This window comes from Paramisgurnus dabryanus, chromosome 9 (assembly GCF_030506205.2).
Source record: "Paramisgurnus dabryanus chromosome 9, PD_genome_1.1, whole genome shotgun sequence".
Classification (NCBI taxonomy): Eukaryota; Metazoa; Chordata; class Actinopteri; order Cypriniformes; family Cobitidae; genus Paramisgurnus; species Paramisgurnus dabryanus.
The window spans coordinates 4985395-5009832 of NC_133345.1; the positions used below are offsets into that span (position 1 = coordinate 4985395).

The window sequence follows — 24438 nt, forward strand, 5'->3', positions numbered from 1 at the left end:
AAGCTTTTCGTTAAACCAATAAAGCCAACGAAAACACAGCAATTTTAAAACACACGTATTAGAAAAAAACACCGTCATTCACGCACAAAAGAAGCAAATTATTTTTTTGTATTTGACTTATTTGTCCCCGAGAAGGGGAGCGCACCATTCATGGAAACACTGCAATACCATGTTGATGCATGGAGTGGAAGGAGCAAGCTCCGCTTCCATTTCCGAAGGTCAAAAATCCATTTAACATATAGTCTCCGGATAGGAGACGTATCAGACATTAAACTGATAAGAACAGATACTACACTTGATCTTAGCCAAAAGGCCGAGAAGCGATACCTGAATAGACGCAGCCAAAGGGGGAGCCGGCGAAGGCGCTGGCTTTTGGGGTGGAGGCTAGCGGGCATTTAACTCTATACGTTACAGAGGTAGAACGTTGAGCTAGCAGATCAGAAGTTCATGATTTCTAAACCCATGCAGAAAACACACACAAACTGTTGGGAAAAAGCAGTCATCGCTTAACCAAACAGAAACATGAAGTAAAGCTTCAGTTAATTTGCTTGCAGCTTGCAGATCCAATACGTCGATCGTAAAGGTAATGCCGGTAGATCGCACATACCTTAACTGTGTATGCTGCTCCACGCCTCCACGAGCTTCGGGAAACAGAGCGCAAAATTGTCATTATGGTCTTGGATTAACTGTGAAACATGCTTTGCCTTTCTTCTCAAATGTGTTTTCATAAATCTTACGCTGTCCGCTGCAGCTCAGTCGTCTAACTTCTGAAATTTACCAGGATGCGCATTTTTTCCTTGATGCAGGAACTGATCCACGCTCATGAGAGAGAGAGAGAGAGAGAGAGAGAGAGAGAGAGAGAGAATTTAGAATTTTCAAAAAACCTTTATTACAAATTAAAACATTTTCATAACCTCAAATCAGAAAAAACAAAGGGGAAAAAAAAAAATATATATATATATATAGTAACGGAAATAACAAAAAATAAGCCAACATAGGAGCAAAGACCAAATCATCTTCAATAACCAGACACAGAGCTCCTCCATAATACCAAATCAATTCAAAAGAAAGAAGATCATTCATTGCTTTTAAGTATCTAAAACCAATAAGGATTCTAGATTTAACTTATTTTAAAAACTGCTAATATATCATGGCTTCCAGGTCTGTCAACGTTGCTGTGGTTTTTCGACAGCTGTAATATGAAGGGTAGAGTGAAAAAAAAAATGTTTAAGTGTTTTGAACATCCCAATCTGTTCGTTTACTTAGTATTTTATTCATGTTTTCGAGTTAAAAAATAAATCTTAAATCAAGATACATTTACTTAATAAGCAAAGTGGCTTAGAATTTAAGTCTTGTTTACTGAAATAAATTCTAAAATGTAATAGGTTAAGGCTTAAAACAAGTAAAAATATCTGCCAGTGGGGTAAGAAAAATAAACCTAAATTGAGTTTATTATTGAATTAAGTTGAAACTAGAATTAAGTTTATTTTTCTTACCCCGCTGGCAGATATTTTTTACTTGTTTTAAATATAAACCTGTTGATTTTTATAATTTATTTCAATTATTACAAAGTATACGATCTGATTTTTTAATCGCGGTGTTTGTTTTATTCCTCGTTTCTTTTCCGTGCATTTGCTTTATTTATTTATTTTTGCTTGTTGCATTTAAATGCACGTTTGATTTGTTGCCACATTATTCTGTGTTAATGTATTTTTTAACATGTTTATAAACAAAAAGTGCGTTATTATAATTAATTATATGGCTGTGAATTCCCAGCAAACACAAAACGCTTTTATAACAATTTTCTATTACAATACATAATATCTTAAGCCACTTTGCTTACCAAGTAAATGTATCTCCATTTAAGAATTGTCAGATATTCACAAGAAAACAAGACAAAAACAGTAAGTAAGATATTCATTTACTTTTTTCTTTCAAACATGAATTTACAGACGGCTGGAAATTTTAAATAAAATAACTAGACATACCTATTCGGGTCTGCTCCCGTTTGCTGTGATGACGGGGACTTAGTCCAAAGCACATTTTGAGGAATACTTACACATTTTACTTCTTATTTCTTTGGAATTAATTATTATTTATTTTCAATTACAAAGTATGCGATCTGATTTTTTTTAATCGCGGTGTTTGTTTTATTCCTCGTTTCTTTTCCATGCATTTGCTTTATTTATTTATTTTCTGCTTGTTGCATTTAAATGCACGTTTGATTTGTTGCCACATTATTCTGTGTTAATGTATTTTTTAACATGTTTATCAACAAAAAGTGCGTTATTATAATTAATTATATAGCTGTGAAATATATACAAGAATTCCCAGCAAAAACAAAACGTTTTTATAACAATTTTCTATTACAATACATAATATCTTAAGCCACTTTGCTTACCAAGTAAATGTATCTCCATTTAAGAATTGTCAGATATTCACTAGAAAACAAGACAAAAACAGTAAGTAAGATATTCATTTACTTTTTTCTTTCAAACATGAATTTACAGACGGCTGGGAATTTTTAATAAAATAACTAGACATACCTATTCGGGTCTGCTCCCGTTTGCTGTGATGACGGGGGACTAAAGGGCGATTTATAGTCGTGCGTAGGTGCTACGCCGTAGCTACGGCGTAGGCTATCCGTAGCCTGTGCGTAGCTCTGCGTAGCCTGACGCGCACCTCACAAAATTCCTAACAGCGCGTCGGACCTACGCGGACCGCAAGCTCTGTGATTGGTCCACCAGAACCCCTCCCGTCAGGTAAAAAAAACTGCGTCATAGGTATTTCCGGTTGAGACGGTGAAAACAAAGATGAGCCAAGTCGAGGAGTGATTTAACTAAAACTGCAACATAAGTCGCTGTTTATTTACTTACATCATTGCTGGTCTTCTCAAATTATACACAACAAGTTGCTATTTTTTCTTCGTTTGTGGGTTAACTTGCTTAGCTTCTTCTTCTGTGACGACTTCTGCTGCTACTGTGGTTACACGCGTGATTACTGCCAACCAGCGGTTTCGCGTGTCTTTGCACGTCGACGCGGACGGCGACGCACAAGTATAAATGAAAACCGACGCGGAACCTACGCCGTCGCTGCTACGCCGTAGGACCTACGCACGAGTATAAATCGCCCTTTAGTCCAAAGCACATTTTGAGGAATACTTACACATTTTACTTCTTATTTCTTTGAAATTAATTATTATTTATTTTCAATTACAAAGTATGCGATCTGATTTTTTTAATCGCGGTGTGTGTTTTATTCCTCGTTTCTTTAGCTCACACAACATTCTACCAAAAAACAGCAGATCATTTTCTACTAGATAACTCCATACACTATGGATTAAAAATGTCCCGACTGCGAACCTGATAAAACCCAGGTAAAAAGCAAATACAAATAAACCATTTTGATTTAGCAAAAGTTTACAAATAAATGCACTCCCTGCACACAACAAGCACGTCTAGTTACCATTCATTTTTTGCGTGATTTAAGTTTCGTCGCATACATTTTGGAAGGCACACGATAAAAACAAAATAAGGCTTTTAATGTATGCAGACTTCATTCTCCGTTGAGGGCTTATCAATCATAATAAACGCTGTTAACTCTTCTCATTGAATGGTCTAAATCCAATGCTGGTAAAGAAATCAAATGTGCATTTCAACGCAACAAGCAAGCCGTAAAGCAATGGATGCAGGCAAACAAACGAGGAATAGCACATACACCACGATTAGATCATCGGGTCTCATACTTTGGAATTAATAAGAAATAATTATTCAGTCTAAAGAAATAAGAAGTAAAATGTCTAAGTATTTCTCCAAATGTGCAGACTCATTACAATAAACGGGAGCAGACACGAATAGTTATGTATGTCTCGTTATTTTATTTAAAATTGACAGCTGTCTAACATATGATATATTTTGATAAGACGAAATGCTAAAAAAATAATATAACACCAATCGACAATATATGTTATTGTTATTTTTACAAGTAAATTCATGTGTAGGAGAAAACAAAGCAGCTGTCAGTCCATACTATATTGAGTGGCCATCGTAGTGGTGCAACCTGAACGATGTTTTCCTTACTTCCGGTCAAAGGCGCCATTTTGTGAAATAGGCATATAGGTGACGCTGGAGCACGCGGCCATTGTCTCTGTTCAACAAAACAAGTGTATATATACACATACGCATATTTTTCCTCAATCAATCACCGAATACAAGGTGCAATTCGATGCCAACTGGCCCTTCTCTCTGGTTTCATGTTTGTAAGGAAAATTAAGGGGGAAATTACGATAGCATTTCAGCCAAACATTCATTCGTGCCACGCTGCTTTTCTTTGAACGAAAAAAAAAACCCTCTGCTCCCCCTACACAATTTCTTCTCCTGTTATTTTATGCTTAAAACAAGCAAATAAATCTGCCTACAGGGTAAGAAAAAATTCGTTAACTTTTCCCATAAACACTTAATTCAAGAAAAATTGTCCCACCCCACTGGCCATTTTTTATCCACAATACACATTCGATGTCTGCACGCACCATTGTCTTTGTTCAACGCAAACAATTCTGTTGCGTTTTTCTTTGAACGAAGTGCTCCGCCTAGATAATTTGACCCATATTCACATGGGTTTGTTTCTCGTTTTTTCTTTGAGAACAATCTATATAGCGCTTTCCACAATCGTTTTGGTGTTAGCTTTACGTAAAATAGAAACACAGAAAAGTACTGAGCGATGGAGAAACCACGAAGCGGAACATATTATGACCACGGATTGGCAAACAAACTGGCAACCACGCACAAAAGAAGCAATCTCTGGTTTTAAACTCACCTTATTTGTCCCCGGAAAGCGCCAGAGTCGATGCACGGAGTGGACGGAGCAAGCCTCGCTTCCATAGCCGAAGGTCAAAAATCCATTCAAACGTGTAGTCCCCGGTGTCCACTCGATTTTACCCAAAAAGCCGAGGAGCGATACCGCAATGGCATCCGGAGAAGGCGCTGGCTGTCGGGATGGAGGTTAGCGGGTCAGAGATCCGGCACTGAAGGTCTGCGTTCATTACTCACCGTGTGCATTTCACTCTATACTTGTAAAAAAACCATACAAATACATACAGAAACAGTTATCACTCATACAAAAAGAAACACGAAGGTAAAGCTTCAGTTAATTTGCTCGCTGAATGCTTTTTGCATGCACATACAAAACTGAACAAAACTGATATACTGAACAAAATAGGCCCCAAAATTGAGGAACACCAGTTGTTTAGTTAAACTGATTGAATAGCACTTTGCTTTCTATTTGTTAAATATGAAATGAGACAATAAATTACAAATTACATTTCAATGCCTGCAGCGTGTTCATGTCCACACCACAAATAAAACCGTGTGACCCTTTTTTTTGGTTTAAAGATTGAAAGTTTCGAACCTACGCAACACTCTAAAGACAAATGCTCCTATATAGTACCAAATAAGGGTTCTTCAGCTTGTAACCATAGCAGAACCCGTTTTTTGGGTACTATATAGAACCTTTTTATACGGTTCTATAAAGAATCTTGCCTTGAAAAATGCTCACCTCAGTGGTGCTATAAAGAACGATTAATTTATCAGCTGTCAGGAGTGACATTTTTGTTATTTATCCACTTTCTAATGTATAGCACTTGATAAGGATTAACAGTTTAAAAACAGAAATGCAAGACATCAGAAAATACATTTATTTTTTACTTTCATAACATGAGAGGTGTCATACAATAACAAATATGTGCTTTAAAATCACATTCCTAAGTTAAAAATATACATAAAAATAGATATATGGATCATTACACAAATCACTACTCAAAGGAAATATGTTAAATAACTGCTTCAATATTAATTAACAATAACGTTTGGCCAAGGCAGTCCTTGTAAATAGACATATAAATAGACAAATAAAATCATGACATATATGCCATAGAGCCTGAGATAGAGAAAAATAATAAGGAATTCTGCTTTTACTACCATCTCAGAAATATTGCCAGAATTGGAGGTTTTGTCTCAAGACAGGACTTAGAGAAACTTGTTCATGCTTTCATCACCAGCAGGGCCGATTATTGCAATGGACAATGGATTAAAAAAGTACTGTTACTTGTTTAAAAACCACTTCATGGCTACAGGCCGAAATACATGACAGATATGCTAATCGAATATGAAACCGATTACTCGGAGCAATAGGATCAGGTCATTTAGAAAAAACAGGGGTTCACTCAAAACAAGGTGCATCAGCATTTAGTTATTATCAGCTTTCAGAAGAGATCAGATGTGCTTCAACAGTAGACACTTTTAAATCTAGATTAAAAACACATCAGTTTAACTTTGCATTTACTGAATGATTTAAAACAGTACGAATAAAACAGTACAAAAGAATAAAACAGTATGAACCTTACCTGTTATAAAGGGAATGAAGCTTACGGTATGGTGCTTACCTGCAGAAATAAATAAAGTACAATAAGAACACACAGAACTTCAATTTTCAAAATTATTTTAACAATAAATGATGATTATTTTACTGGTTTACCTGTTTGCGATTACCACAGAATCCCGTCACCTGGCTGCGGTCTTCATTTGGTGAACGGTTCTTCACTCATAATTGACCTATACAAGAAATAGAGAAGAATAATAAGCAATTCTGCTTTTACATGTAGATGTGTGCCCCAAGAACACAGACACACCGGCTCCAAAAAGTTTAAAAAGTACACATTTCTGTTATTTTAATGTGGCAAATGTGTCAGCTTTAAAAGAAGCATACATTACCTTTTAAAGAGGATGCGCACTGCGTGAAATACCTTTACTCCCAGCATAAGCAAGCAATTTTCAAAATGCTTTTAAAAGTAATGGTGATTATCTTACTTGTTTAACTGTTTGTGATTACCATGGAATCATGTCACCATCATTTTTAAGCTTGTAAAGCAAATAATGAAACATTGACTTAGTAGGAAAAAATATTTTGGAAGTATCGTGATAAATGATGAAGAAAATATTTTGCAAAGTGATGGTTAGCACACGGTTGATGGTACCTAATAAATTCCATCATATTTTTTTTATTCCTACTATGGAAGTCAATGGTGACTATCTGCTGTGGGTTTACCATCATTCCTCAAAATACCTTCTTTTGTGTTACTCAGAAAAAAACTAATCCTCGTGTTGTTGTAAGCCTGTATGCATGAGTAAATGATGACAGAATTATCATCATAAATTGAAATATCCCTTTAAACTGTATTTCCCCCCCTTAAACCTAAACTTATTTTCTTACGGCAAGTCATTTAGGTAATCAAGAAAATACTTTACCCGTTGTCTTTGTGAGTTAAACAAATACAGCTACGCTTCCAGGTCTGTCGACGTTGCTGTGGTTTTTCGACAGCTGTATTATGAAGGGTAGCGAATGAATGAATACATTGCAAAAAATCATTTCTTACTTGTTATTTCGTGTAATGATAGTGGGTAATGGCAACCTGGCTTAAAGAGATATACATGTGTGCGCATGTGCAGAAGATGTACGTATTGTTTGGCATGGTGGCAGTACGCCATAGTGAGAGCTGTGTCTTTAATAAATAACCAACGTTGCCTCTCAAATGTTTATTAGTTTCATTTATTGGACTCACAGAACTAAAACATGGTGTCAGAAGTGTTTTTGAAAGGAACGTGTGGATTATAAAAGTTTTGAAGAAAAGTGCGTGCACGTGTGGAGTATAAATCGGAAGAATGGAAGGACTGCAGCCGCCTCCGAAACTTCAACTCTCCGGTAATGTTGCTGAAAATTGGAGAAGATTTAAGCAAAGATTTTTGTTATATTTATCTGCAATTGATGGAGATCGTAAAGTGGAGAAAATGAAAGCGTCATTGTTTCTTCATGTGGTTGGTGAGGAAGCATTAGAAGTATACAATAACTTTGCTTTTGAAGAAGGAGAGAGTATGAGATTGCAGTCAATAATGGACAAATTCGAAGCCTTTTGTATCCCGAAGAGGAATGTGACATATGAAAGACATCGATTTTTTACGTGCATGCAGAAAAACGGAGAAACCATTGATCAATATGTAACGGAATTGAGACATAGGAGTAAAACGTGTGAATTTGGAGAATTGACAGATTCCCTGATTAAAGACAGAATTGTGTGTGGAGTACCTGATAATGGACTAAGAGAACGATTGCTCCGGGAACAGGATTTGGATTTGGAGAAGGCTCTTTCGCTTTGCAGAGCGGCAGAAACTGTTAAGACACAAGCTAAAGAATTATTGAATGAGACGTGTACTGTGGATGTGGTAAAGAAATATCAGACACCTGTGAGAAAAACTGTGCTGAAGGAGAGTGGCAGAGTGAAAGATGAAAAATATCAAAGATCATGTGATCGTTGTGGGATGCAGCATCAGCCGAGAAAATGTCCAGCTTATGGTAAGAAATGCAACAATTGTGGTAAAAATAATCATTATGCACGTTGTTGTAAAAGTAAAAGACAGTTGAACCAAGTGAATGCAGTAACTGAATGTGAATTTGAAGAGTTTTATGTGGATACAGTAACTGAATCTGGAAGTGACCAGAAAGACTGGACTGTACACCTGCAAATAAATGATCACACAGTTGCATTTAAGCTGGATACAGGAGCCCAAGTAAATATAATTTCTGAAACTGAGTTTAACAAGTTAAACCCGAGGCCAAAACTACACTCTGCTAAAGTTAAAGTAACTGGATACTCTGGAACGGAGATACCAGTGAAAGGAAGATGCATGGTTAAAGTTCACTACAAGGATAAAACTTACATTCTATCATTCGTTGTAGTGCCACAGGATGTACCAGCACTTTTAGGCTTAGCTGCCTGTGACAAGCTGAACTTGGTGAAAAGAGTCCTGATTGTTGAACAGTCAAATGAATCTCTGTATGACTCGTTACAGAAAGAGTTTGAAGATGTGTTTAAAGGGCTAGGGTGTCTACCAGGTATACATACCATCCAAGTAGATGAAACTGTACCACCAGTTGTTCATCCATGTCGTAAAGTACCGTTTGCACTGAAAAACCAACTAAAGGAAGAACTGGATAAAATGGAGAGTTTAGGTGTAATACGGAAAATTGATGAGCCTACTGAATGGGTTAGTTCTCTAGTGATTGTTGACAAGAAGAATGGGAAATTGCGAATTTGTCTTGATCCCAGAGATTTAAACAGAGCAATTAAAAGAGAGCATTTCAAACTTCCCACACGTGAAGAGATCATGGCACAGTTTGCGAATGCCAAGTACTTTAGCAAACTTGATGCATCCTCTGGATTTTGGCAGTTAAAGTTGGATGATGCTAGCTCAAAATTATGCACATTTAATACCCCATATGGAAGATATTGTTTTTTGAGGCTGCCTTTTGGAATTGCTTCTGCTCCTGAGGTGTATCATAAAACAGTACACATGATATATGAACACATGGACGGTGTTGATACGTCGATGGATGACATAATTGTTTGGGGAGCTTCAAAAGAAGAGCACGACGCAAGGCTAAGGAGAGTTTTTGAAGCAACCAGAAGTGCAAATTTGAAGTTGAACAAAGAAAAGTGCCAATTTGGAGTAACCAAATTAACATTTCTGGGTGATATTGTCAGTAGTGAGGGAGTGCGACCAGATCCCCTTAAGATATCTGCTATTGAACATATGCCTAGACCACAATGTACAAAGGATGTTCAGAGATTTATGGGAATGTTGAACTATATGAGTAAATTTATTCCTAATCTGTCGGAGAAAATTGCTCCGTTGAGATGGCTCACTGAGAAAAAAAATGCCTGGGAATGGAATCATGAACAAGAATCAGCATGGCAAAGTCTAAAGGTGATTTTAACAAAAGAACCAATTTTGAAATTCTATGATCCTGAGCGTTCTGTTAAAATTTCAGCTGATGCTTCACAAACAGGACTTGGAGCAGTATTATTACAGAATTATGATGGAACCTGGCAACCAATTGCTTATGCTTCACGCTCAATGACTGATGCAGAATCCAGGTATGCACAAATTGAAAAGGAATTGCTTAGCATTACCTTTGCATGTGAAAGATTTCGTCAATTTGTAGCAGGACAATCGGTTTATGTGGAAACTGATCATAAGCCGTTGATTGCATTGTTTAATAAATCCCTGAATGACTGTCCTTTAAGAATTCAAAGGATGATGATTAAGTTGCAGCGCTATGCATTAACTGTGTCCTACACACCAGGTAAATTAATGTTCATGGCTGACACCTTGTCCAGAGCTGTAGATCCAACTTCTTCGTCTGGTGGAAAATTGACTGAAGATATTCAAGCATATGTGAACATGGTGTTGGAATCCTTACCCGTTGCTGATTCCAAAATGAAGGTAATTGGTGAAAGAACTGAACAAGATCAGGTGCTCAAGCAAGTGAAACAGTGTGTCGTGGATGGTTGGCCAGATAAAAAGCAAAATTGTGTTCCAGATGTGTGTGATTTTTGGAATTGCAAGGATGATTTGTCTGTCTGTGATGGGATTCTATTCAAAGGAAATAAAATAGTGATTCCTAAGAGTCTGAGAAATGAGATGTTGATGAAAATCCATGAAGGCCATTTAGGCATTGAGAAGTGTAAGAAAAGAGCTCGTGAGGTCATGTATTGGCCAGGAATCAATCAAGACATTACTACTGTTGTGTCAAAATGTGAGACGTGTGCTAAACATCAATATAGTAATCCAAGAGAACCTCTACAACCCCATCCAGTCACTGAAAGACCATATCAAAAAGTGGGTGCAGACATTTTTACATGTCATGGGAAAAATTACCTTTTGGTTACTGATTATTATTCATTTTATCCTGAAGTGTGTGTGCTAAGTACAACTACAGCTGAAAATGTAATCTCATGCATGAAGTCAATTTTTGCTCGACATGGTGTACCAAAAGAGGTCTTTACTGATAATGGCCCTCAATTTGTTAATGCCAGTTTCTGTGGTTTTGCAAAAGAATGGGACTTCGAACATACAACCTCTAGTCCACATTTTCCACAGTCCAATGGTTTGGTAGAGAAATCTGTTGCAGTAGTGAAGAGAATAATGAGAAAAACAAGAGATGATGGAAGTAGTTTTTATATGGGACTGCTTGCCTATCGTAGTACACCTCTTGAATGTGGATACTCACCAGCATATCTCTTAATGGGTCGACGGATTCGTTCTAATTTGCCTATGTCTGAGAATCTTTTGCTGGCAAGTGAAGGTGAGAAAGTCAGAAGTTACAAGGAACAGCTAAAAGCTAAACAGAAGGCTTATTACGATAAGGGAACTCGTCATTTGCCGGAACTTTCTGCTGGTGAAGAGGTCAGATTTAAAGATAAATCCAAGATCTGGAATCAAAAGGGCATTGTACTTGAGCAAATTCAACCAAGATCTTATAATATCGAACTGCCAAGTGGTGCTGTGTTAAGGAGAAATCGTCAACATTTGTTGAGGGATGCATCTGTTGAATTGGAACAAATGAAAACCACTGAGATACCCTTGAGAAGGTCTGTTCGTGTACGGAAATGCCCTGAGAGACTTATTGAAACATGCTGAGAGATTGATTGAAACATTCTAAGAGACTTAATGAAACATGCTGAGAGACTTATTGAAACATTACTTATTGAAGACTTATTGAAACATTCTGAGTGACTCTTTTTAACATTGAATCATTTATTGAATCATGTTGTTGATTAATGCAATTAATGTGTATACATTGTTGAATTATGTCTTATATTAATGTTGTGTGAATTATGATTGTAAAAAAAAAAAAAAAAAAAAAAAGGAAGATGTAATGATAGTGGGTAATGGCAACCTGGCTTAAAGAGATATACATGTGTGCGCATGTGCAGAAGATGTACGTATTGTTTGGCATGGTGGCAGTACGCCATAGTGAGAGCTGTGTCTTTAATAAATAACCAACGTTGCCTCTCAAATGTTTATTAGTTTCATTTATTGGACTCACAGAACTAAAACATTTCGAACTGTTTTCACTGTACAAATATCTAGAAAGTCTTAAAATAAGATGCATTTTTTGATGAGCAAAATGCCCTAAGAAAATAAGCCTAGCCTTTAGGGAGAAAAAAACTCAAAATTTAAGCGAATTTGGGCTTAAAACAAGCAAATAAATCTGCCAAAGGGGTAAGAAACAAATCTAGATATAAACACTTAATTCAAGAAAAATTGTCGTAGCCCATTGGCAGATTTGTTGGCTTGTTTAATGTACATGCATGTACAATATTTCAATTTGTCTTGTATTTATTAGCATTTTGTATTGCCCAACGCTGTCTATGTTGTTTAACTGTTGTCATTTTCTTATAAAAGCCTTTATAATTTATTAGTTTGGATGATTGCCATTCCCGAGAACCTCTTATATTGGAAATAAAAGAATCATCTAAGCATTATTTTGTTGACTGTCTCTTAGACATGTAGCCGTTTGATTGTGGTTCTATTTAATGGCTAGTCTATTCTTTTGGAATGGTCAAACGTCTATTAGATTTTCACTGACAGCCCAAATTAAGCCTTGTTTTAGCCTAGACACATATTCGCTGTCTATTAGAAATTATGTAGTCGTTGAATAGCCGCTTTTTTGATGACTAATGTATTCTTGGGCCGTGGTTAGACGTCTCTTGGATTTTACGTAAAACGACAAAAGAATCTATTTTTAACACATAGGTCAGGGGAGAGCGCGAACGCAGTCCCCCACTATCAGAAATTTTGCAGTCGAGATTCCCACATTTGGGGAATTCGCAAAGGGTCAGCACAACCGGAGTGCAATGGCTGAGCCTCGCCCTGGGTGAACCACCTTCATGATCATGGTGTCTCCCCTGCCAGGTAAGTATGAGCGACACCCTTTGAGGCCAGACGGCCGCATCTTCCTGTGACCGATCACATCAACGGCGCCCCCGAAGGCCGTCCGACTAACATTTCATTACTGTGTGTGACCAGGTGGAAAGCGCACGAAGCCACGTCTGAGACCAAACATTCTTCGAGATCTACCCTATTTTTATTCCGTTTCCAGCCCGGTTGAACCGTGTAGAGTGAAATATGTGAAACAATTTAAATCAAATGGATTTAAATTGCGCATTCAAATATATGGTTTCGTTATTACAAAGTAACTTTACGTGGAATAGAAACAAAGAAATGTACAGAGCAATCAAGAAACAACGAAAGCATAGCAATTTTAGAACGTGGATAAATAAAAACACAGGGCTCAATGACTTACCCGTTGTCGTTGTGAGTTAAACAAGTACAGCTATGCTTCCAGGTCTGTCGACGTTGCTGTGGATTTTCGACAGCTGTAGTTGCTGTGGATTTTCGACAGCTGTAGTATGAAGGGTAGTGAAAAAAGTTTTCAGGTGTTTTTAACATTCCAATCGGCCTCTTTCGCTTTTGTTGCACCTTCAGCTGTGTCGAGGATGTTTAATTCGTCCTCGGATCACCACCACAAACTAGTAAAGAAAATAATTAAATAGGCCTACATTACAAAAACATTTCTTTATCAGCGTGTTCATTTCCACGCAAGCTTTTCGTTAAACCAATAAAGCCAACGAAAACACAGCAATTTTAAAACACACGTATTAGAAAAAACACCGTCATTCACGCACAAAAGAAGCAAATTCTTTTTTTGTATTTGACTTATTTGTCCCCGAGAAGGGGAGCGCACCATTCATGGAAACACTGCAATACCATGTTGATGCATGGAGTGGAAGGAGCAAGCTCCGCTTCCATTTCCGAAGGTCAAAAATCCATTTAACATATAGTCTCCGGATAGGAGACGTATCAGACATTAACCTGATAAGAACAGATACTACACTTGATCTTAGCCAAAAGACCGAGAAGCGATACCGGAATAGACGCAGCCAAAGGGGGAGCCGGCGAAGGCGCTGGCTTTTGGGGTGGAGGCTAGCGGGCATTTAACTCTATACGTTACAGAGGTAGAACGTTGAGCTAGCAGATCAGAAGTTCATGTTTTCTAAACCCATGCAGAAAACACACACAAACTGTTGGGAAAAAGCAGTCATCGCTTAACCAAACAGAAACATGAAGTAAAGCTTCAGTTAATTTGCTTGCAGCTTGCAGATCCAATACGTCGATCGTAAAGGTAATGCCGGTAGATCGCACATACCTTAACTGTGTATGCTGCTCCACACCTCCACGAGCTTCGGGAAACAGAGCGCAAAATTGTCATTATGGTCTTGGATTAACTGTGAAACATGCTTTGCCTTTCTTCTCAAATGTGTTTTCATAAATCTTACGCTGTCCGCTGCAGCTCAGTCATCTAACTTCTGAAATTTACCAGGATGCGCATTTTTTCCTTGATGCAGGAACTGATCCACGCTCATGAGAGAGAGAGAATTTAGAATTTTCAAAAAACCTTTATTACAAATTAAAACATTTTCATAACCTCAAATCAGAAAAAACAAAGGGGAAAAAAAAAAATATATATATATATAGTAACGGAAATAACAAAAAATAAGCCAACATAAGAGCAAAGACCAAATCATCTTCAATAACCAGACACAGAGCTCCTCCATAATACCAAATCAATTCAAAAGAAAGAAGATCATTCATTGCTTTTAAGTATCTAAAACCAATAAGGATTCTAGATTTAACTTATTTTAAAAACTGCTAATATATCATGGCTTCCAGGTCTGTCAACGTTGCTGTGGTTTTTCGACAGCTGTAATATGAAGGGTAGAGTGAAAAAAAAATGTTTAAGTGTTTTGAACATCCCAATCTGTTCGTTTACTTAGTATTTTATTCATGTTTTCGAGTTAAAAAATAATTCTTAAATCAAGATACATTTACTTAATAAGCAAAGTGGCTTAGAATTTAAGTCTTGTTTACTGAAATAAATTCTAAAATGTAATAGGTTAAGGCTTAAAACAAGTAAAAATATCTGCCAGTGGGGTAAGAAAAATAAACCTAAATTGAGTTTATTATTGAATTAAGTTGAAACTAGAATTAAGTTTATTTTTCTTACCCCGCTGGCAGATATTTTTTACTTGTTTTAAATATAAACCTGTTGATTTTTATAATTTATTTCAATTATTACAAAGTATACGATCTGATTTTTTAATCGCGGTGTTTGTTTTATTCCTCGTTTCTTTTCCGTGCATTTGCTTTATTTATTTATTTTTGCTTGTTGCATTTAAATGCACGTTTGATTTGTTGCCACATTATTCTGTGTTAATGTATTTTTTAACATGTTTATAAACAAAAAGTGCGTTATTATAATTAATTATATGGCTGTGAATTCCCAGCAAACACAAAACGCTTTTATAACAATTTTCTATTACAATACATAATATCTTAAGCCACTTTGCTTACCAAGTAAATGTATCTCCATTTAAGAATTGTCAGATATTCACAAGAAAACAAGACAAAAACAGTAAGTAAGATATTCATTTACTTTTTTCTTTCAAACATGAATTTACAGACGGCTGGAAATTTTAAATAAAATAACTACACATACCTATTCGGGTCTGCTCCCGTTTGCTGTGATGACGGGGACTTAGTCCAAAGCACATTTGGAGGAATACTTACACATTTTACTTCTTATTTCTTTGGAATTAATTATTATTTATTTTCAATTACAAAGTATGCGATCTGATTTTTTTTAATCGCGGTGTTTGTTTTATTCCTCGTTTCTTTTCCATGCATTTGCTTTATTTATTTATTTTCTGCTTGTTGCATTTAAATGCACGTTTGATTTGTTGCCACATTATTCTGTGTTAATGTATTTTTTAACATGTTTATCAACAAAAAGTGCGTTATTATAATTAATTATATAGCTGTGAAATATATACAAGAATTCCCAGCAAAAACAAAACGTTTTTATAACAATTTTCTATTACAATACATAATATCTTAAGCCACTTTGCTTACCAAGTAAATGTATCTCCATTTAAGAATTGTCAGATATTCACTAGAAAACAAGACAAAAACAGTAAGTAAGATATTCATTTACTTTTTTCTTTCAAACATGAATTTACAGACGGCTGGGAATTTTTAATAAAATAACTAGACATACCTATTCGGGTCTGCTCCCGTTTGCTGTGATGACGGGGGACTTAGTCCAAAGCACATTTTGAGGAATACTTACACATTTTACTTCTTATTTCTTTGAAATTAATTATTATTTATTTTCAATTACAAAGTATGCGATCTGATTTTTTTAATCGCGGTGTGTGTTTTATTCCTCGTTTCTTTAGCTCACACAACATTCTACCAAAAAACAGCAGATCATTTTCTACTAGATAACTCCATACACTATGGATTAAAAATGTCCCGACTGCGAACCTGATAAAACCCAGGTAAAAAGCAAATACAAATAAACCATTTTGATTTAGCAAAAGTTTACAAATAAATGCACTCCCTGCACACAACAAGCACGTCTAGTTACCATTCATTTTTTGCGTGATTTAAGTTTCGTCGCATACATTTTGGAAGGCACACGATAAAAACAAAATAAGGCTTTTAATGTATGCAGACTTCATTCTCCGTTGAGGGCTTATCAATCATAATAAACGCTGTTAACTCTTCTCATTGAATGGTCTAAATCCAATGCTGGTAAAGAAATCAAATGTGCATTTCAACGCAACAAGCAAGCCGTAAAGCAATGGATGCAGGCAAACAAACGAGGAATAGCACATACACCACGATTAGATCATCGGGTCTCATACTTTGGAATTAATAAGAAATAATTATTCAGTCTAAAGAAATAAGAAGTAAAATGTCTAAGTATTTCTCCAAATGTGCAGACTCATTACAATAAACGGGAGCAGACACGAATAGTTATGTATGTCTCGTTATTTTATTTAAAATTGACAGCTGTCTAACATATGATATATTTTGATAAGACGAAATGCTAAAAAAATAATATAACACCAATCGACAATATATGTTATTGTTATTTTTACAAGTAAATTCATGTGTAGGAGAAAACAAAGCAGCTGTCAGTCCATACTATATTGAGTGGCCATCGTAGTGGTGCAACCTGAACGATGTTTTCCTTACTTCCGGTCAAAGGCGCCATTTTGTGAAATAGGCATATAGGTGACGCTGGAGCACGCGGCCATTGTCTCTGTTCAACAAAACAAGTGTATATATACACATACGCATATTTTTCCTCAATCAATCACCGAATACAAGGTGCAATTCGATGCCAACTGGCCCTTCTCTCTGGTTTCATGTTTGTAAGGAAAATTAAGGGGGAAATTACGATAGCATTTCAGCCAAACATTCATTCGTGCCACGCTGCTTTTCTTTGAACGAAAAAAAAAACCCTCTGCTCCCCCTACACAATTTCTTCTCCTGTTATTTTATGCTTAAAACAAGCAAATAAATCTGCCTACAGGGTAAGAAAAAATTCGTTAACTTTTCCCATAAACACTTAATTCAAGAAAAATTGTCCCACCCCACTGGCCATTTTTTATCCACAATACACATTCGATGTCTGCACGCACCATTGTCTTTGTTCAACGCAAACAATTCTGTTGCGTTTTTCTTTGAACGAAGTGCTCCGCCTAGATAATTTGACCCATATTCACATGGGTTTGTTTCTCGTTTTTTCTTTGAGAACAATCTATATAGCGCTTTCCACAATCGTTTTGGTGTTAGCTTTACGTAAAATAGAAACACAGAAAAGTACTGAGCGATGGAGAAACCACGAAGCGGAACATATTATGACCACGGATTGGCAAACAAACTGGCAACCACGCACAAAAGAAGCAAACTCTGGTTTTAAACTCACCTTATTTGTCCCCGGAAAGCGCCAGAGTCGATGCACGGAGTGGACGGAGCAAGCCTCGCTTCCATAGCCGAAGGTCAAAAATCCATTCAAACGTGTAGTCCCCGGTGTCCACTCGATTTTACCCAAAAAGCCGAGGAGCGATACCGCAATGGCATCCGGAGAAGGCGCTGGCTGTCGGGATGGAGGTTAGCGGGTCAGAGATCCGGCACTGAAGGTCTGCGTTCATTACTCACCGTGTGCATTTCACTCTATACTTGTAAAAAAACCATACAAATACATACAGAAACAGTTATCACTCATACAAAAAGAAACACGAAGGTAAAGCTTCAGTTAATTTGCTCGCTGAATGCTTTTTGCATGCACATACAAAACTGAACAAAACTGATATACTGAACAAAATAGGCCCCAAAATTGAGGAACACCAGTTGTTTAGTTAAACTGATTGAATAGCACTTTGCTTTCTATTTGTTAAATATGAAATGAGACAATAAATTACAAATTACATTTCAATGCCTGCAGCGTGTTCATGTCCACACCACAAATAAAACCGTGTGACCCTTTTTTTTGGTTTAAAGATTGAAAGTTTCGAACCTACGCAACACTCTAAAGACAAATGCTCCTAAATAGTACCAAATAAGGGTTCTTCAGCTTGTAACCATAGCAGAACCCGTTTTTTGGGTACTATATAGAACCTTTTTATACGGTTCTATAAAGAATCTTGCCTTGAAAAATGCTCACCTCAGTGGTGCTATAAAGAACGATTAATTTATCAGCTGTCAGGAGTGACATTTTTGTTATTTATCCACTTTCTAATGTATAGCACTTGATAAGGATTAACAGTTTAAAAACAGAAATGCAAGACATCAGAAAATACATTTATTTTTTACTTTCATAACATGAGAGGTGTCATACAATAACAAATATGTGCTTTAAAATCACATTCCTAAGTTAAAAATATACATAAAAATAGATATATGGATCATTACACAAATCACTACTCAAAGGAAATATGTTAAATAACTGCTTCAATATTAATTAACAATAACGTTTGGCCAAGGCAGTCCTTGTAAATAGACATATAAATAGACAAATAAAATCATGACATATATGCCATAGAGCCTGAGATAGAGAAAAATAATAAGGAATTCTGCTTTTACTACCATCTCAGAAATATTGCCAGAATTGGAGGTTTTGTCTCAAGACAGGACTTAGAGAAACTTGTTCATGCTTTCATCACCAGCAGGGCCGATTATTGCAATGGACAATGGATTAAAAAAGTACTGTTACTTGTTTAAAAACCACTTCATGGCTACAGGCCGAAATACATGACAGATATGCTAATCGAATATGAAACCGATTACTCGGAGCAATAGGATCAGGTCATTTAGAAAAAACAGGGGTTCACTCAAAACAAGGTGCATCAGCATTTAGTTATTATCAGCTTTCAGAAGAGATCAGATGTGCTTCAACAGTAGACACTTTTAAATCTAGATTAAAAACACATCAGCTTAACTTTGCATTTACTGAATGATTTAAAACAGTACGAATAAAACAGTACAAAAGAATAAAACAGTATGAACCTTACCTGTTATAAAGGGAATGAAGCTTACGGTATGGTGCTTACCTGCAGAAATAAATAAAGTACAATAAGAACACACAGAACTTCAATTTTCAAAATTATTTTAACAATAAATGATGATTATTTTACTGGTTTACCTGTTTGCGATTACCACAGAATCCCGTCACCTGGCTGCGGTCTTCATTTGGTGAACGGTTCTTCACTCATAATTGACCTATACAAGAAATAGAGAAGAATAATAAGCAATTCTGCTTTTACATGTAGATGTGTGCCCCAAGAACACAGACACACCGGCTCCAAAAAGTTTAAAAAGTACACATTTCTGTTATTTTAATGTGGCAAATGTGTCAGCTTTAAAAGAAGCATACATTACCTTTTAAAGAGGATGCGCACTGCGTGAAATACCTTTACTCCCAGCATAAGCAAGCAATTTTCAAAATGCTTTTAAAAGTAATGGTGATTATCTTACTTGTTTAACTGTTTGTGATTACCATGGAATCATGTCACCATCATTTTTAAGCTTGTAAAGCAAATAATGAAACATTGACTTAGTAGGAAAAAATATTTTGGAAGTATCGTGATAAATGATGAAGAAAATATTTTGCAAAGTGATGGTTAGCACACGGTTGATGGTACCTAATAAATTCCATCATATTTTTTTTATTCCTACTATGGAAGTCAATGGTGACTATCTGCTGTGGGTTTACCATCATTCCTCAAAATACCTTCTTTTGTGTTACTCAGAAAAAAACTAATCCTCGTGTTGTTGTAAGCCTGTATGCATGAGTAAATGATGACAGAATTATCATCATGAATTGAAATATCCCTTTAAACTGTATTTCCCCCCCTTAAACCTAAACTTATTTTCTTACGGCAAGTCATTTAGGTAATCAAGAAAATACTTTACCCGTTGTCTTTGTGAGTTAAACAAATACAGCTACGCTTCCAGGTCTGTCGACGTTGCTGTGGTTTTTCGACAGCTGTATTATGAAGGGTAGCGAATGAATGAATACATTGCAAAAAATCATTTCTTACTTGTTATTTCGAACTGTTTTCACTGTACAAATATCTAGAAAGTCTTAAAATAAGATGCATTTTTTGATGAGCAAAATGCCCTAAGAAAATAAGCCTAGCCTTTAGGGAGAAAAAAACTCAAAATTTAAGCGAATTTGGGCTTAAAACAAGCAAATAAATCTGCCAAAGGGGTAAGAAACAAATCTAGATATAAACACTTAATTCAAGAAAAATTGTCGTAGCCCATTGGCAGATTTGTTGGCTTGTTTAATGTACATGCATGTACAATATTTCAATTTGTCTTGTATTTATTAGCATTTTGTATTGCCCAACGCTGTCTATGTTGTTTAACTGTTGTCATTTTCTTATAAAAGCCTTTATAATTTATTAGTTTGGATGATTGCCATTCCCGAGAACCTCTTATATTGGAAATAAAAGAATCATCTAAGCATTATTTTGTTGACTGTCTCTTAGACATGTAGCCGTTTGATTGTGGTTCTATTTAATGGCTAGTCTATTCTTTTGGAATGGTCAAACGTCTATTAGATTTTCACTGACAGCCCAAATTAAGCCTTGTTTTAGCCTAGACACATATTCGCTGTCTATTAGAAATTATGTAGTCGTTGAATAGCCGCTTTTTTGATGACTAATGTATTCTTGGGCCGTGGTTAGACGTCTCTTGGATTTTACGTAAAACGACAAAAGAATCTATTTTTAACACATAGGTCAGGGGAGAGCGCGAACGCAGTCCCCCACTATCAGAAATTTTGCAGTCGAGATTCCCACATTTGGGGAATTCGCAAAGGGTCAGCACAACCGGAGTGCAATGGCTGAGCCTCGCCCTGGGTGAACCACCTTCATGATCATGGTGTCTCCCCTGCCAGGTAAGTATGAGCGACACCCTTTGAGGCCAGACGGCCGCATCTTCCTGTGACCGATCACATCAACGGCGCCCCCGAAGGCCGTCCGACTAACATTTCATTACTGTGTGTGACCAGGTGGAAAGCGCACGAAGCCACGTCTGAGACCAAACATTCTTCGAGATCTACCCTATTTTTATTCCGTTTCCAGCCCGGTTGAACCGTGTAGAGTGAAATATGTGAAACAATTTAAATCAAATGGATTTAAATTGCGCATTCAAATATATGGTTTCGTTATTACAAAGTAACTTTACGTGGAATAGAAACAAAGAAATGTACAGAGCAATCAAGAAACAACGAAAGCATAGCCATTTTAGAACGTGGATAAATAAAAACACAGGGCTCAATGACTTACCCGTTGTCGTTGTGAGTTAAACAAGTACAGCTATGCTTCCAGGTCTGTCGACGTTGCTGTGGATTTTCGACAGCTGTAGTTGCTGTGGATTTTCGACAGCTGTAGTATGAAGGGTAGTGAAAAAAGTTTTCAGGTGTTTTTTAACATTCCAATCGGCCTCTTTCGCTTTTGTTGCACCTTCAGCTGTGTCGAGGATGTTTAATTCGTCCTCGGATCACCACCACAAACTTGTAAAGAAAATAATGAAATACATTACAAAAACATTTCTTTATCAGCGTGTTCATTTCCACGCAAGCTTTTCGTTAAACCAATAAAGCCAACGAAAACACAGCAATTTTAAAACACACGTATTAGAAAAAACACCGTCATTCACGCACAAAAGAAGCAAATTATTTTTTTGTATTTGACTTATTTGTCCCCGAGAAGGGGAGCGCACCATTCATGGAAACACTGCAATACCATGTTGATGCATGGAGTGGAAGGAGCAAGCTCCGCTTCCATTTCCGAAGGTCAAAAATCCATTTAACATATAGTCTCCGGATAGGAGACGTATCAGACATTAAACTGATAAGAACAGATACTACACTTGATCTTAGCCAAAAGGCCGAGAAGCGATACCGGAATAGACGCAGCCAAAGGGGGAGCCGGCGAAGGCGCTGGCTTTTGGGGTGGAGGCTAGCGGGCATTTAACTCTATACGTTACAGAGGTAGAACGTTGAGCTAGCAGATCAGAAGTTCATGTTTTCTAAACCCATGCAGAAAACACACACAAACTGTTGGGAAAAAGCAGTCATCGCTTAACCAAACAGAAACATGAAGTAAAGCTTCAGTTAATTTGCTTGCAGCTTGCAGATCCAATACGTCGATCGTAAAGGTAATGCCGGTAGATCGCACATACCTTAACTGTGTATGCTGCTCCACGCCTCCACGAGCTTCGGGAAACAGAGCGCAAAATTGTCATTATGGTCTTGGATTAACTGTGAAACATGCTTTGCCTTTCTTCTCAAATGTGTTTTCATAAATCTTACGCTGTCCGCTGCAGCTCAGTCGTCTAACTTCTGAAATTTACCAGGATGCGCATTTTTTCCTTGATGCAGGAACTGATCCACGCTCATGAGAGAGAGAGAGAGAGAGAGAGAGAGAGAGAGAGAGAGAGAGAGAGAGAGAGAGAGAGAGAGAGAGAGAGAGAGAGAGAGAGAGAGAGAGAGAGAGAGAGAGAGAGAGAATTTAGAATTTTCAAAAAACCTTTATTACAAATTAAAACATTTTCATAACCTCAAATCAGAAAAAACAAAGGGGAAAAAAAAAATATATATATATATATAGTAACGGAAATAACAAAAAATAAGCCAACATAGGAGCAAAGACCAAATCATCTTCAATAACCAGACACAGAGCTCCTCCATAATACCAAATCAATTCAAAAGAAAGAAGATCATTCATTGCTTTTAAGTATCTAAAACCAATAAGGATTCTAGATTTAACTTATTTTAAAAACTGCTAATATATCATGGCTTCCAGGTCTGTCAACGTTGCTGTGGTTTTTCGACAGCTGTAATATGAAGGGTAGAGTGAAAAAAAAATGTTTAATTGTTTTGAACATCCCAATCTGTTCGTTTACTTAGTATTTTATTCATGTTTTCGAGTTAAAAAATAATTCTTAAATCAAGATACATTTACTTAATAAGCAAAGTGGCTTAGAATTTAAGTCTTGTTTACTGAAATAAATTCTAAAATGTAATAGGTTAAGGCTTAAAACAAGTAAAAATATCTGCCAGTGGGGTAAGAAAAATAAACCTAAATTGAGTTTATTATTGAATTAAGTTGAAACTAGAATTAAGTTTATTTTTCTTACCCCGCTGGCAGATATTTTTTACTTGTTTTAAATATAAACCTGTTGATTTTTATAATTTATTTCAATTATTACAAAGTATACGATCTGATTTTTTAATCGCGGTGTTTGTTTTATTCCTCGTTTCTTTTCCGTGCATTTGCTTTATTTATTTATTTTTGCTTGTTGCATTTAAATGCACGTTTGATTTGTTGCCACATTATTCTGTGTTAATGTATTTTTTAACATGTTTATAAACAAAAAGTGCGTTATTATAATTAATTATATGGCTGTGAATTCCCAGCAAACACAAAACGCTTTTATAACAATTTTCTATTACAATACATAATATCTTAAGCCACTTTGCTTACCAAGTAAATGTATCTCCATTTAAGAATTGTCAGATATTCACAAGAAAACAAGACAAAAACAGTAAGTAAGATATTCATTTACTTTTTTCTTTCAAACATGAATTTACAGACGGCTGGAAATTTTAAATAAAATAACTAGACATACCTATTCGGGTCTGCTCCCGTTTGCTGTGATGACGGGGACTTATTCCAAAGCACATTTTGAGGAATACTTACACATTTTACTTCTTATTTCTTTGGAATTAATTATTATTTATTTTCAATTACAAAGTATGCGATCTGATTTTTTTTAATCGCGGTGTTTGTTTTATTCCTCGTTTCTTTTCCATGCATTTGCTTTATTTATTTATTTTCTGCTTGTTGCATTTAAATGCACGTTTGATTTGTTGCCACATTATTCTGTGTTAATGTATTTTTTAACATGTTTATCAACAAAAAGTGCGTTATTATAATTAATTATATAGCTGTGAAATATATACAAGAATTCCCAGCAAAAACAAAACGTTTTTATAACAATTTTCTATTACAATACATAATATCTTAAGCCACTTTGCTTACCAAGTAAATGTATCTCCATTTAAGAATTGTCAGATATTCACTAGAAAACAAGACAAAAACAGTAAGTAAGATATTCA

General features: G+C 36.1%; 5 non-coding genes across 5 annotated transcripts; all 5 read right to left on the bottom strand.

The window, feature by feature from the left end:
- Positions 1 to 134: 134 nt before the first annotated feature.
- Positions 135 to 325, bottom strand: LOC135726994 (U2 spliceosomal RNA). The gene has a single exon (XR_010525079.1). It is a non-coding gene; the product is annotated as a U2 spliceosomal RNA (small nuclear RNA).
- Positions 326 to 12652: 12327 nt separating this feature from the next.
- Positions 12653 to 12817, bottom strand: LOC135726955 (U1 spliceosomal RNA). Its single transcript, XR_010525044.1, has one exon. It is a non-coding gene; the product is annotated as a U1 spliceosomal RNA (small nuclear RNA).
- Positions 12818 to 13630: 813 nt separating this feature from the next.
- LOC135727035 (U2 spliceosomal RNA) lies at positions 13631 to 13821 on the bottom strand. The gene has a single exon (XR_010525118.1). It is a non-coding gene; the product is annotated as a U2 spliceosomal RNA (small nuclear RNA).
- A 7232-nt stretch (positions 13822 to 21053) lies between these two features.
- On the bottom strand, positions 21054 to 21218 carry LOC135726956 (U1 spliceosomal RNA). Its single transcript, XR_010525045.1, has one exon. It is a non-coding gene; the product is annotated as a U1 spliceosomal RNA (small nuclear RNA).
- An 808-nt stretch (positions 21219 to 22026) lies between these two features.
- LOC135726995 (U2 spliceosomal RNA) lies at positions 22027 to 22217 on the bottom strand. The gene has a single exon (XR_010525080.1). It is a non-coding gene; the product is annotated as a U2 spliceosomal RNA (small nuclear RNA).
- Positions 22218 to 24438: the final 2221 nt, after the last annotated feature.